Source organism: Amphibalanus amphitrite, unplaced genomic scaffold, assembly GCF_019059575.1.
Source record: "Amphibalanus amphitrite isolate SeventyFive unplaced genomic scaffold, NRLGWU_Aamphi_draft 000221F_arrow, whole genome shotgun sequence".
NCBI lineage: Eukaryota > Metazoa > Arthropoda > Thecostraca > Balanomorpha > Balanidae > Amphibalanus > Amphibalanus amphitrite.
The window spans coordinates 641,245-651,683 of record NW_024881716.1 but is presented as its reverse complement, the minus strand read 5'-3'; the positions used below and the strand labels follow the sequence as shown (position 1 = coordinate 651,683).

General features: G+C 45.7%; 1 long non-coding RNA gene across 1 annotated transcript; it reads right to left on the bottom strand.

Moving 5' to 3' along the window:
* Positions 1-6,670: 6,670 nt before the first annotated feature.
* On the bottom strand, positions 6,671-9,064 carry LOC122385538. The gene is made up of 3 exons (XR_006257212.1): positions 8,929-9,064; positions 7,455-7,620; positions 6,671-7,047 (listed from the first exon to the last, which is right to left on the bottom strand). It is a non-coding gene; the product is annotated as an uncharacterized LOC122385538 (long non-coding RNA).
* Between the last annotated feature and the right edge of the window lie 1,375 nt (positions 9,065-10,439).

Below are 10,439 nucleotides of genomic sequence, written 5' to 3'. Positions count from 1 at the left end.
ATGATCCTCCATCGTCGTCTCCATCCGCTTCGTTTTGCTTCCATTCGCTTTCGTTCTCTCCGCCTTTTCCAAGTGTATTTATATATGTGTGTAAACTCGACAGGGATCCCTCTTAAAGGTTGAGGCCCACTCGAGACACAAAAGCTATCTGGCCGGACACCCCGGGCGCGGCCTAGGTGGCTTGCACCCATGGCCCCCGGGAGTGGATGAAGGTGATAGCTCCACAAACACACATACACATTAGCGATATAACGTAACGTAATATAACGTAATTAAAGAAAGGGCTTTTTTACTGTGTACTTTGGCTGAAAGCACAGGTTTTTGCCCTCTTGGTTAGGCACCAGGTTTTTTCTAGTTAGGACTTTTCCTGGTAAGTTCACCCCACAACAACACACACCAAACAACAGCACACAAATCAGCAGCAAGTCTCAGCAGCAAGTTCTATGTAAGTAACCAAATTTATTGTCTCGCCCATCAGGCACCTTTCGGCCTTCCCTTTGCTTTGAACCCACCGGACGCCACATGAGCCGGTTTAACGTAGTCTTTTGCCTTTCTCTTAGTTCTTGGGCCGGAATCAAATAGCCGGCATTAACGTAACGTAAACGAAAGACCTGGCCAATTGTCAGCTAGTAACTTTCCCCTTCCCCCGGCTATAGCCACTTGGCTTGCCGGGAGGACAAAAAAAAAAAAAAAAAAAAAAAAAAAAAAAAAAAAAAAAAAAAAAAAAAAAAAATAGACAACTAATGATTTGTACTGATTCCAAGGCAGCAGTGCAATCAATCGCAGCGGCCCATAATGATTCGCACCCAATCACGCGAGATATTAAAAGACAAATTAATCAAATCACCGACCAAAACAGAGAAGTTAAGATAATCTGGATACCCGGTCACGCGAATATTGTGGGGAATGAGCGCGCGGACAAAGCGGCCAAAGCCAGCCTCCGAGATCCCCCCAATAACTCCCTCCCATGTCCGGTATCAGATTATCTTAATGTCATTTACACGTCCTACAAAAAGTATGTCCAGTTTGAATGGGACGTAAATCCACATTACTACTTTCACCCAATCAAACCAATTATCGGACACTGGTCGACTGCTTATCAAAATACCCGGCTTAAAGAAGTAATTATAGCCAGACTTAGAATCGGACATACTAAATTGACACATGAATATATCTTTGATCAAGGCCCCCCTCCAATCTGCCAACGTTGTAACATAAGATACACAATTGAACACTTCTTGATCCACTGTCCCCAATATCAAGCAGAGAGGCAACCTATAATCCAATATATCACCCACAACCAACTTGCACTTTCAATTCCTACTCTCCTCGGCGATTCTCACCCGGATCTACTCGACTTGCTTTTCTCTTTCCTAAAGAATTCCAGGCTAGACCGATCCATATAGCACAGTCTCGCGCTCAGTTCCGTGGTCGGCCAGCCGTCGATAGCGGTTCTGGGCGCGGGACTCAATCTTTTTGATTTCCTGGACACTGGCCATGTCAATTAAGGAGCCCCGAGCTTACGGGCACCAGCCGCCGCCGCAGGGACCATTGGCACGCGGCGGAGGGCTCCTCTGCCCCCCATCTGCTTGGAGAAAGAGGTGTCGGCACTATGCCGTCCGCAACGACCCGTTTAATGGATTGTTACGTCACTGGAGTCAGCACTGAAACGTCAGTTCTCTAATCATACCAGTCAGCACTTGGTGGGGGTTTTGTAGGAGCCCCGAGCTTACGGGCACCAGCCGCCGCCGCGGGGACCATTAGCACGCGGCGGTGGGCTCCTCCCCCAACTCCTTGGACACATGATTTTCTCTTGGTTTTTCTTGGTTTCTCTTGGTTTCTCTCGTGGTTTCATAACGTAATTGTTTTTGTTTCCATTGTTCTTGTTGTGCCGTGATTTCGTCTATGTTTGCGAGCGCGCGCGTTTGCGTCCCTCCGGCGGCGGCGGCGGCAATCGGCACCTGCCCATCCCTCTCGCGGTTCTCGACAGGGATCCCTCTTAAAGGTTGAGGCCCACTCGAGACACATAGCTCCACAAACACACTTACACATTAGCGATATAACGTAACGTAATTTCAAAGCAAAGGGATTTTTCCTGTGCAATTTGGCAAAAGCGCACAGGTTTTGCCCTCTAAGATAGGCACCAGGTTTTTCTAGTTAGGACTTTCCTGGTGGAACTCACAACACAACAACATCACACATTACAACACTACCACATTTCAGCATCAAGATTCAGCAGCAAGAAATGTAAGTACTCAAAATCCCTCTCGGCACTGCCACTCTGGCACCCTTTCTGGCTTTCCCTTGCACTTGCTTCCACCGGACGTCACATGAGCCGGGCTAACGTAAACTTTGTTCTTAATATTGCCTTGGGCCGGAATAACATAGCCGGCATTAAAGTAAAGTAAAACGGAAGATCTGGCTAATTGCCAGCTAGTAACTTCCCCCTACCCCGACCAGGGCCTCGGCCTGTCGGGAGCAAAATTCAAAAAAAAAAAAAAAAAAAAAAAAAATTCTCGATGTTGTGAGTGCCGAAACCGGTAATTGTGAGCCAGGGACCCCATTTTGGCTATCTCAACTCAAATCTAATGTTAAGGTGGGAGGGTCCCTTTAAGACGTGTCTGTGCCCCATGCCAGCCTTTCCCAGCGCCCGTATAGGCACGAGCCACCGCCCGCAGTGACACCTCGTCGCTCAGGTGGCGCATGCTAGTTCTAACCTCGCTTCCCAGATGACACTAGCCGTCCGCACCAGGGGTGATACTGCACCGCAAGACACATTTAAGAACGGAGAGGCAGCTGCGGCTGGTGAGACTAAATGCTTACTTCGAAATCTAAGCTGCGTTGCGGCATTGGCGGTTATGTGCGGCGTGTATGCCGCATGCTTAGTAAGCGGCGACCACTAAATTAAAAACTCAATAGCTTTGACCTGTTTTCAATGGATAACACTGCATACCAAAAATGTCCATCGCTCTCGTCATAGGATATTTAGATTTAAATAACTAACTTATCTACATCATCGTTTTGAACCAAATTAATACTTTCAACTTGACCCTCGCCCGTATTGGTGTTTTTCCAGCCGCGAACGTATAAGGTATAACCCCTTGCCGTTTCGCTCCTGATCAAGCTAGAGCTTCGCGGAAAAAACGAGCGTGTTGCCCGTGACGAGAGGAAGCCGATGATACCCAATTTTAAGGTCCTAGGTCATCGGTTGACCTTCCAGGTCAGGTCAATGACCCAAAAGGCGGGAAAATCAGGACCTGTTAGAACGTCGTAGTGTGGCTGCTATGGGTTTTTTCGGGGTGCTGATCACGAATATCATGCTAGTTTTGATCACAGATGATGTCTTCATTCATTTAGGCCAGGTCGGGTCAGGTCAGGTCAGGTCAACCAGTAGAGGTCCTGCCGGGTATTTGTAGTAGGTGTCAACCGCCTCTGACAGCCTCGTAACATGTTACGAAGGCACCAAAACTACTTTGTAAACGTTCATGTGGTTGCTAAATTCGAATTCAGCTCGAAAAACTGGCCTAGAAACATGTCAAACTCGAAAAAGTGAACCGAGGTCACCAAAGGTCAATGACCTGACCTGACCTTCAGATGACCTTGACACCCACCCTAATGGATGGGGGCAAGATCATATCACATGTTTGAACGCTTGAAACCACGAAAAGACTGCAAACGCGCTGCTAATGCGAGCCGACATACGCTGAATCGCGGTTCCGGCCAAACATGGTCTCGAAAAGTAGGTCACAGGTCAAGGGTTATTTGCGTCAGGGTCATGAAATTTTCAGGGTAGGTGTAAAATTGATCAACGCGAGGGTACTAAAAGTTACGTCGTGATCGGCCGCTTTTTACGCGAGTTATTCGCGAAAAACCGAGGGGAGTCCGTTCGACCCCCCCCCCCCCTAAAGGGCGAGGGTTAACTCACAGTCCGAACTCCGAACAAGTTCGGTCTTGTTTGTGAATTTGTCGGAGCATCACCTAAATCTAGTAGAGATGATGGAGGGAAACTAGGCTTTTAAGGAGGGAAGGGAGTCGGTGACGGTCAGGGGCACTACAAGCAGAGCAGTCATAAGCTGGTGACAGGGCTGACATACCATGTTTTGATAGCATGACTGAAACAGACTTTTTGGGTAGCCAGGAAATCGCATGCGAGAGCCTATTGAAATTCTTACATCGGCCTTTATATGCACCAGTCGTATACAGGTGCGGGATTTGGCATACGATTTCCAGACAATCGAAAGACTGTTTGGAGCCAACGAAGGAAGGAATGAGTGAGTACTAAGTTGAAAGCATTAATTTGGTTCAAAATGATGATGCAGATAACTTAGTTATTTAAATCTAAATATCTTGTGACGAGAGCGATTGGCATTTTTGGTATGCAGTGTTATTCATTGAAAACAGGTTGGAGCGTTTAAGTCTTTAATTTAGTGGTCGCCGCTTACTAATCATGCGGCATACACGCCGCACATAACCGCCAATGCCGCAACACAGCTTAGATTTCGAAGTAAGCATTTAGTCTCACCCACTCGGAAGGAGAAACTCTGCGGCCCCCAGTCAGAGTTGTTGGTAGCGTCAAGCGCCGGTGACGTCACGCGCGCTTGACTTTTCCCTTCACCATTGTTAACAATGGGGGAAACGGCAGTTTTGGCCCAACTTCGATTTAAGATATTTTGCTTGAAATTGAGAATACAAATATGAAACTTGGGGCATATTGAAGCATAATTAGTCCTTTCTCCAGATCCGTATCGATTTTTGCCATGTCTTGATTGCAAACAGGGAAAAAAATCGCAGTATTTAACACTCAGTCCGCCTATCCTTTAAGATGGGCATACGTGGTTCTAATGGGTTTATTCATTCTGGACATTGCGTAACGTGCTTGCGGTTCTGGCACCACTGTTTGGACAATGGAAGATTGCACCAAAGTTCTGACATTGCTTCATTTCGCTTCATGTCACCTAGTCAGGTCACGTGATCCGGCCCGCGTGGGGCCGCTAGGGGATATCATATATGGGGTGCTTTCGGTATCCGGAAAATATTGTCCCTCGGATATTATCCGTCGGAAAATTATTGGTGAGCGCCTATCTTCAGCATGTCTCGTTGTCGCGATACCGAACGTGATCCCCGATAATTCTCGCTGATCCCGGTCCCGGTTAATTCTCCCCGATTTTCCGGGGCCCAGTGTTTCACCGGTGATAGCAGCACGCTGCTATCACACGTGTCAAATTGGGTTTCCATGGAAACATCAACAAACCATGGCGCCGTCAATCTGTGTGATGTCATCAAATACTGCTGCTAACATCTTCACGGCCGTGCGATCAAACAAATGTATCAAACGCAATCCAACGAGACAGCAACTCTGTTCCAAACGCAGCTCACGGATTACACGAAACGTCATTAGTGTGACCTCATCACATTACGTCAGCTCGCGCAATTTGATAGTAGCGTGCTGCTATCACCGGTGAAACAGGGCCCGGATGCCGAAAGCAGGGTTGGACATCCCCTCGGTATCTTTTATGATAGCGGAGAGACGGCGGCGCCCAGCGGTCGTGTTTAGGCATCGAGTTCGCATTAACGTATTGGGCGCCGCCGCAATACGTTACATATAAATATATATATATATATATATATATATATATATATATATATATATATATATATATATATATATATATATATATATATATATATGTGTGTCATATATATATATATATATGACACAAGTATTTTTAATGCCTTGTACCTGTACAGGTATTGTATATGTACAGGTATTACGCTCGATAACTACACGTTAGCTCGTACGGCATAACAAGCCCTTCGTTTGTTGCATCTAAAACACGAACACACGCAATATTTTTGCATCCAATTGATCTGGTCTTTGTCGTTATTAAGTCACTGAATTAGTCCGATAATTATCGATTATCACAATGCGCATTATAGAAAAGTTATCAGGAACAGAGCTGTATTCAGCGAGGGGAGGGGTTAGTGGGTACACGGAATCACATCTCCATCACATCACATATCATCTTACATCAGACGACATCACATCTCTCCCTTGAGACAATTGTTGCGGACAATAACGGAAATCAACAAATACTGTGCAACATGAAGCTCAATTGTCCCCTCGCCCGCGGTAAGAGATTGCGCCCCACCGAACTTGGAGGCGACGCCGCGCGAGGCGCCTTCGGCGTGAGCGTCGGGGAGCGTCGGGGACAGCCTCTACCGCAGGTGGCGGCGCTGGGCGGCGGCAGCGGTGCCGCCAGCAGGCGCTGGCCGTCGATCATCGCAGATGTGTGCAACATAAAATGGCACGTTGCCAGCTAACAGTCAAGCTAGTTTAAGGAAAATGAATCATGAAAACGATACATCACGACACGGTCGAGAACAATTAAGGCTCCTAAGCGACATCACATCATTTCCGCCCTCACTGTACACGGACGCATTTTCGAGCACAAGTCACAAATTGGACCCAGTTCGCCGTGTGGAGACGGTAGCTAGCAGAAGGTCTGGAAACTCGATTCAGGCACAAACTGAACGACTACCCAGCTGTTACAAAAAAGAAAGGCTCAAGAGATCAATAAATAATATCGTGATGTAATGAATGATGTGTGCCTCTGCCAATCTGTTTACTGTGCGTGGTGACGCAGGTTCCGCACCTTCCGCTTGACAGCGTCTCCGCACGTCGAGTCGAGTTCACTGTTCGCAGGCGGATAAAGGTTCGCACACGAACGAACACTTTCAGGATTTTGGCACACTGCACGCCCCGCGAATATTTCTCGGCCATCATACGGGTGGCGTTGCGGATGACGCCGCGCTCTCGACTGAGCCCATCGGGGTGCATCGCATGGTAGGCACAGAAACAGGTCTCGAGCTCCCTGCACAGTTCCAAGAAAGACTCGGTGGGAACAGTCATGTCTCCAACACTGCGCAGCCGCGTCCACAGTGCCTGGACAGGGACGTCCTCGGCATGGGACAGGGACGTCCTCGGCCTCTGCCAGTTTGCTCTTCAGGCTTGCCAGTTCAGCCTCAAGTGCTGGGCATCTGGTACACCTGTTAGGACAAAAGGATCATCAGAACAAGAAAGGGATTTCAAAATACAGAAGTAACTTTAGCTATCATGGGTGCTATCAGCTATTCATGTGAGCATGGGTGGGTGGGGGGGGGGGCATGGGTGCAGGTGTGTGTTTCATTCATGTGGGTGAGTACTGATTGTAACTAATATTCTACAATCCACAGGTACTGTGCTATAAAGCAATTACCAATTTTTATTCCTGACTTTATAGTAACACTGAGCTGGAGGAGGATATTCTTAACCAATCTTCCACCAATATTGGGCAATGACAGGAATTAAATTTATCTTTCAAACTGCACCTATTTTCTAGTAAAGTCATAGACATGTGTACATAAATAACATACTTGAAATGTATCTGAAATAAGTTAAATAAGATACGACGTACTTTTAAGGCTCACACTTCGTCTGTACAGATGCATCTGAATGCAGGCATTCTTCTGCTTGGAGTGATGAGTCTTTGGGAGCTGCTTGTTCTCCTTCTTCTTGCACCTGCCTTGACTCATCTTCCTCTCCACCTCTGTGTAGCAGCACCACTCCTTGGTGTTGTGACTCTGTAAAAATAACCGACTTTAGTAACAAACCCTTACTGCTAAATACGTGACATTAATGATGTCTATTCTAGCTGGTAACTCAGAGCTAACAAGAAGTTCAAAATTAAGTTGTTTGTTCAGCTGAGCTTTCCTTATAACAAAAAAGGCAAAATGGGGTAATTTTGACTATACCCAACTATCCATCTGATCTGGTCTGAGCTGAGCAACTTCATCCCTGTCCCAGCTGGTGGGAAACTCATTTAAAAAAGGTCCCTCAAAAATGGGTTATTCACCAATCCGGACAGCTGAAAAGCGAGCTGTCCGTAAAGTGTATACAGATTTGCTATTCAACCGATAGGTAAACTCATAAATATCTGATGGGCACACTTAAGGCCTGGCTACTCTACCTATGCGTTTTCTGCATGCGTTTTTTGCGGGCTTGCATGTTTTGCGAAATATCGATCTAGAAACAAAAGTAATAAATAATTTAACTTTAACATTAGCTATATACAAAAGTTAATAAAACTCTTATATTAACTTAAATATAATACCAAAACATATCACAAAAACATTGTTTTTACTACAACAGTAGGTACTACGCAAAACCCGCAAACCCGCGATTTTTTTTTTTTTTTTTTTTTTTTTTTTTTTTGAATTTTGCTCCCGACAGGCCGAGGCCCTGGTCGGGGTAGGGGAAGTTACTGGCTGGCAATTAGCCAGATCTTTCGTTTTACTTTACTTTAATGCCGGCTATGTTATTCCGGCCCGAGGCAATATCAAGAGCAAAGTTTACGTTAGACCGGCTCATGTGACGTCCGGTGGAAGCAAGTGCAAGGGGAAGCCAGAAAGGGTGCCAGAGTGGCAGTACCGAGAGGGATTTTGAGTACTTACATGTCTTGCTGCTGTATCTTGATGCTGAACTGTGGTAGTGTTGTAATGTGTGCTGTTGTTGTGTTGTGAGTTCCACCAGGAAAGTCCTAACTAGAAAAACCTGGTGCCTATCTTAGAGGGCAAAACCTGTGCGCTTTTGCCAAATTGCACAGGAAAAATCCCTTTGCTTTGATATTACGTTACGTTATATCGCTAATGTGTATGTGTGTTTGTGGAGCTATCGCCTTCATCCACTCCCGGGGGCCATGCATGGCAAGCCATCTAGGCCACGCCCGGGGTGTCCGGCCAGATAGCTAGGGATAGACCCGCCCACGGTGGGCAGGTCCCGATTGCCGCCGCCGCCGCCGGAGGGACGCAACGCGCGCGCTCGCAAACGTAAACGAAATCACGGCGCAACAAGAACAAACCGCATGCAGTGTAGTCAGGTGAGGCCTTTACCTTGGAGGACGAGTCAGGTTCCTGGATGGGACTGATGTAGGTAGCAGCTTCATGGCAGAATACTGCGGAGGCAACTTAAGCAGTTCTGACCTGAGGCCTCTTTCATAGTCAGCAGTTACAAAATGCAAAGAACACAAACAATACTGACGGAAGTTCTTCGGGAATGGCTCCCCTCTTTTTATGATCTGCCACCATCGCCTTGCCATCACTTCATCCGCAGGGAACTCGTGATATTTGGTGCCGGGCGCCTGGTTGTTTCTTCTCCCGGACCCATTTCTACACGAAGGTTCCGCACAGTAAACCATCATAGAATTTAAATCATCAGCAATCAGAAATCAAAGCAAAATGTTATCAATCACCAACTGATGCCCCATGAGCACCACGCAACAATCCACGATGCCTATGAATAATAAATATATCCGCGGACCGCGGCGGCCCTTAATTCAACTTTCAAATGTCCCGAAAACCAATATACCTTGCCAAAAACATTCGACGTGGTTTGATCTAGTGCATTATACATTTTCATAAACAAGGTAAAAATGATGTAATTTTGACGTCATAAAACACATCTTACTTGTTAGTCTCACAGTCTTATTATTGTTATGACGCAATCAAACTCATGCCAAACTACGACCTCAGCAGAATATTTGCGTCAAGATATGTTTCATCTGCGCAATGTTTGTCGTGATTGAGTGCTTCCATATCTCAAACTCGGACGAGTGCGTCTAGCGGCTGGTAGGGACAATTATGAGACAGTGCTTGCGCGCTTTATACAAACTGAATTATCGCAAGGCTACTAAATCAAATTGTATTTGCCATGGGTATCTTCGGTCTTTGTTATTGTTTGGGCTGGCTGGCTGCCGACAGGTGTGCGTTTGATATTTATTTTTGTTTTCGACAGGAAGAGACAACTCACAATTACGAAGATATTACCTTTTTGATATTGACACACTCAGAAGATTGGTGGAAAATGTGATGAGATTGATATATTAAAAGATTGAGATGAGGAGTCAGAGTGAGCATGACAATGAGCGTTTGTTATTTTATTTTTTGTTTTCATCAGAAGATGGATTAATGTGCGTTTGATATTTATTTTTGTTTTCGACAGGAAGAGACAACTCACAATTACGAAGATATTTCCTTTTTGATATTGACACACTCAGAAGATTGGTGGAAAATGTGATGGGATTGAGATATTAAAAGATTGAGATGAGGAGTGAGTGAGTGTTGGTTATTTTATTTTTTGTTTTCATCAGAAGATGGATTGAAATGTGTGATAAATAGGTATTCCAGAGATGATTGTAACTGAAGCTCCGAGTTGAGATGGAAAAAAGCAAGAGAAAACAGGGATTTTTATTGTTACAGCAGTTTGGTTATGATTCTGCAAGCACCTTTGTCATAACTCGTAACCACAAGTAGGTACTTATTGGGTTTGTGAAAGTTTATCAAGGCAAGGTGTTCATGGATAGGCTTATTTTCAAAGAATAACAGTAGACTCCTGATACGTGTGG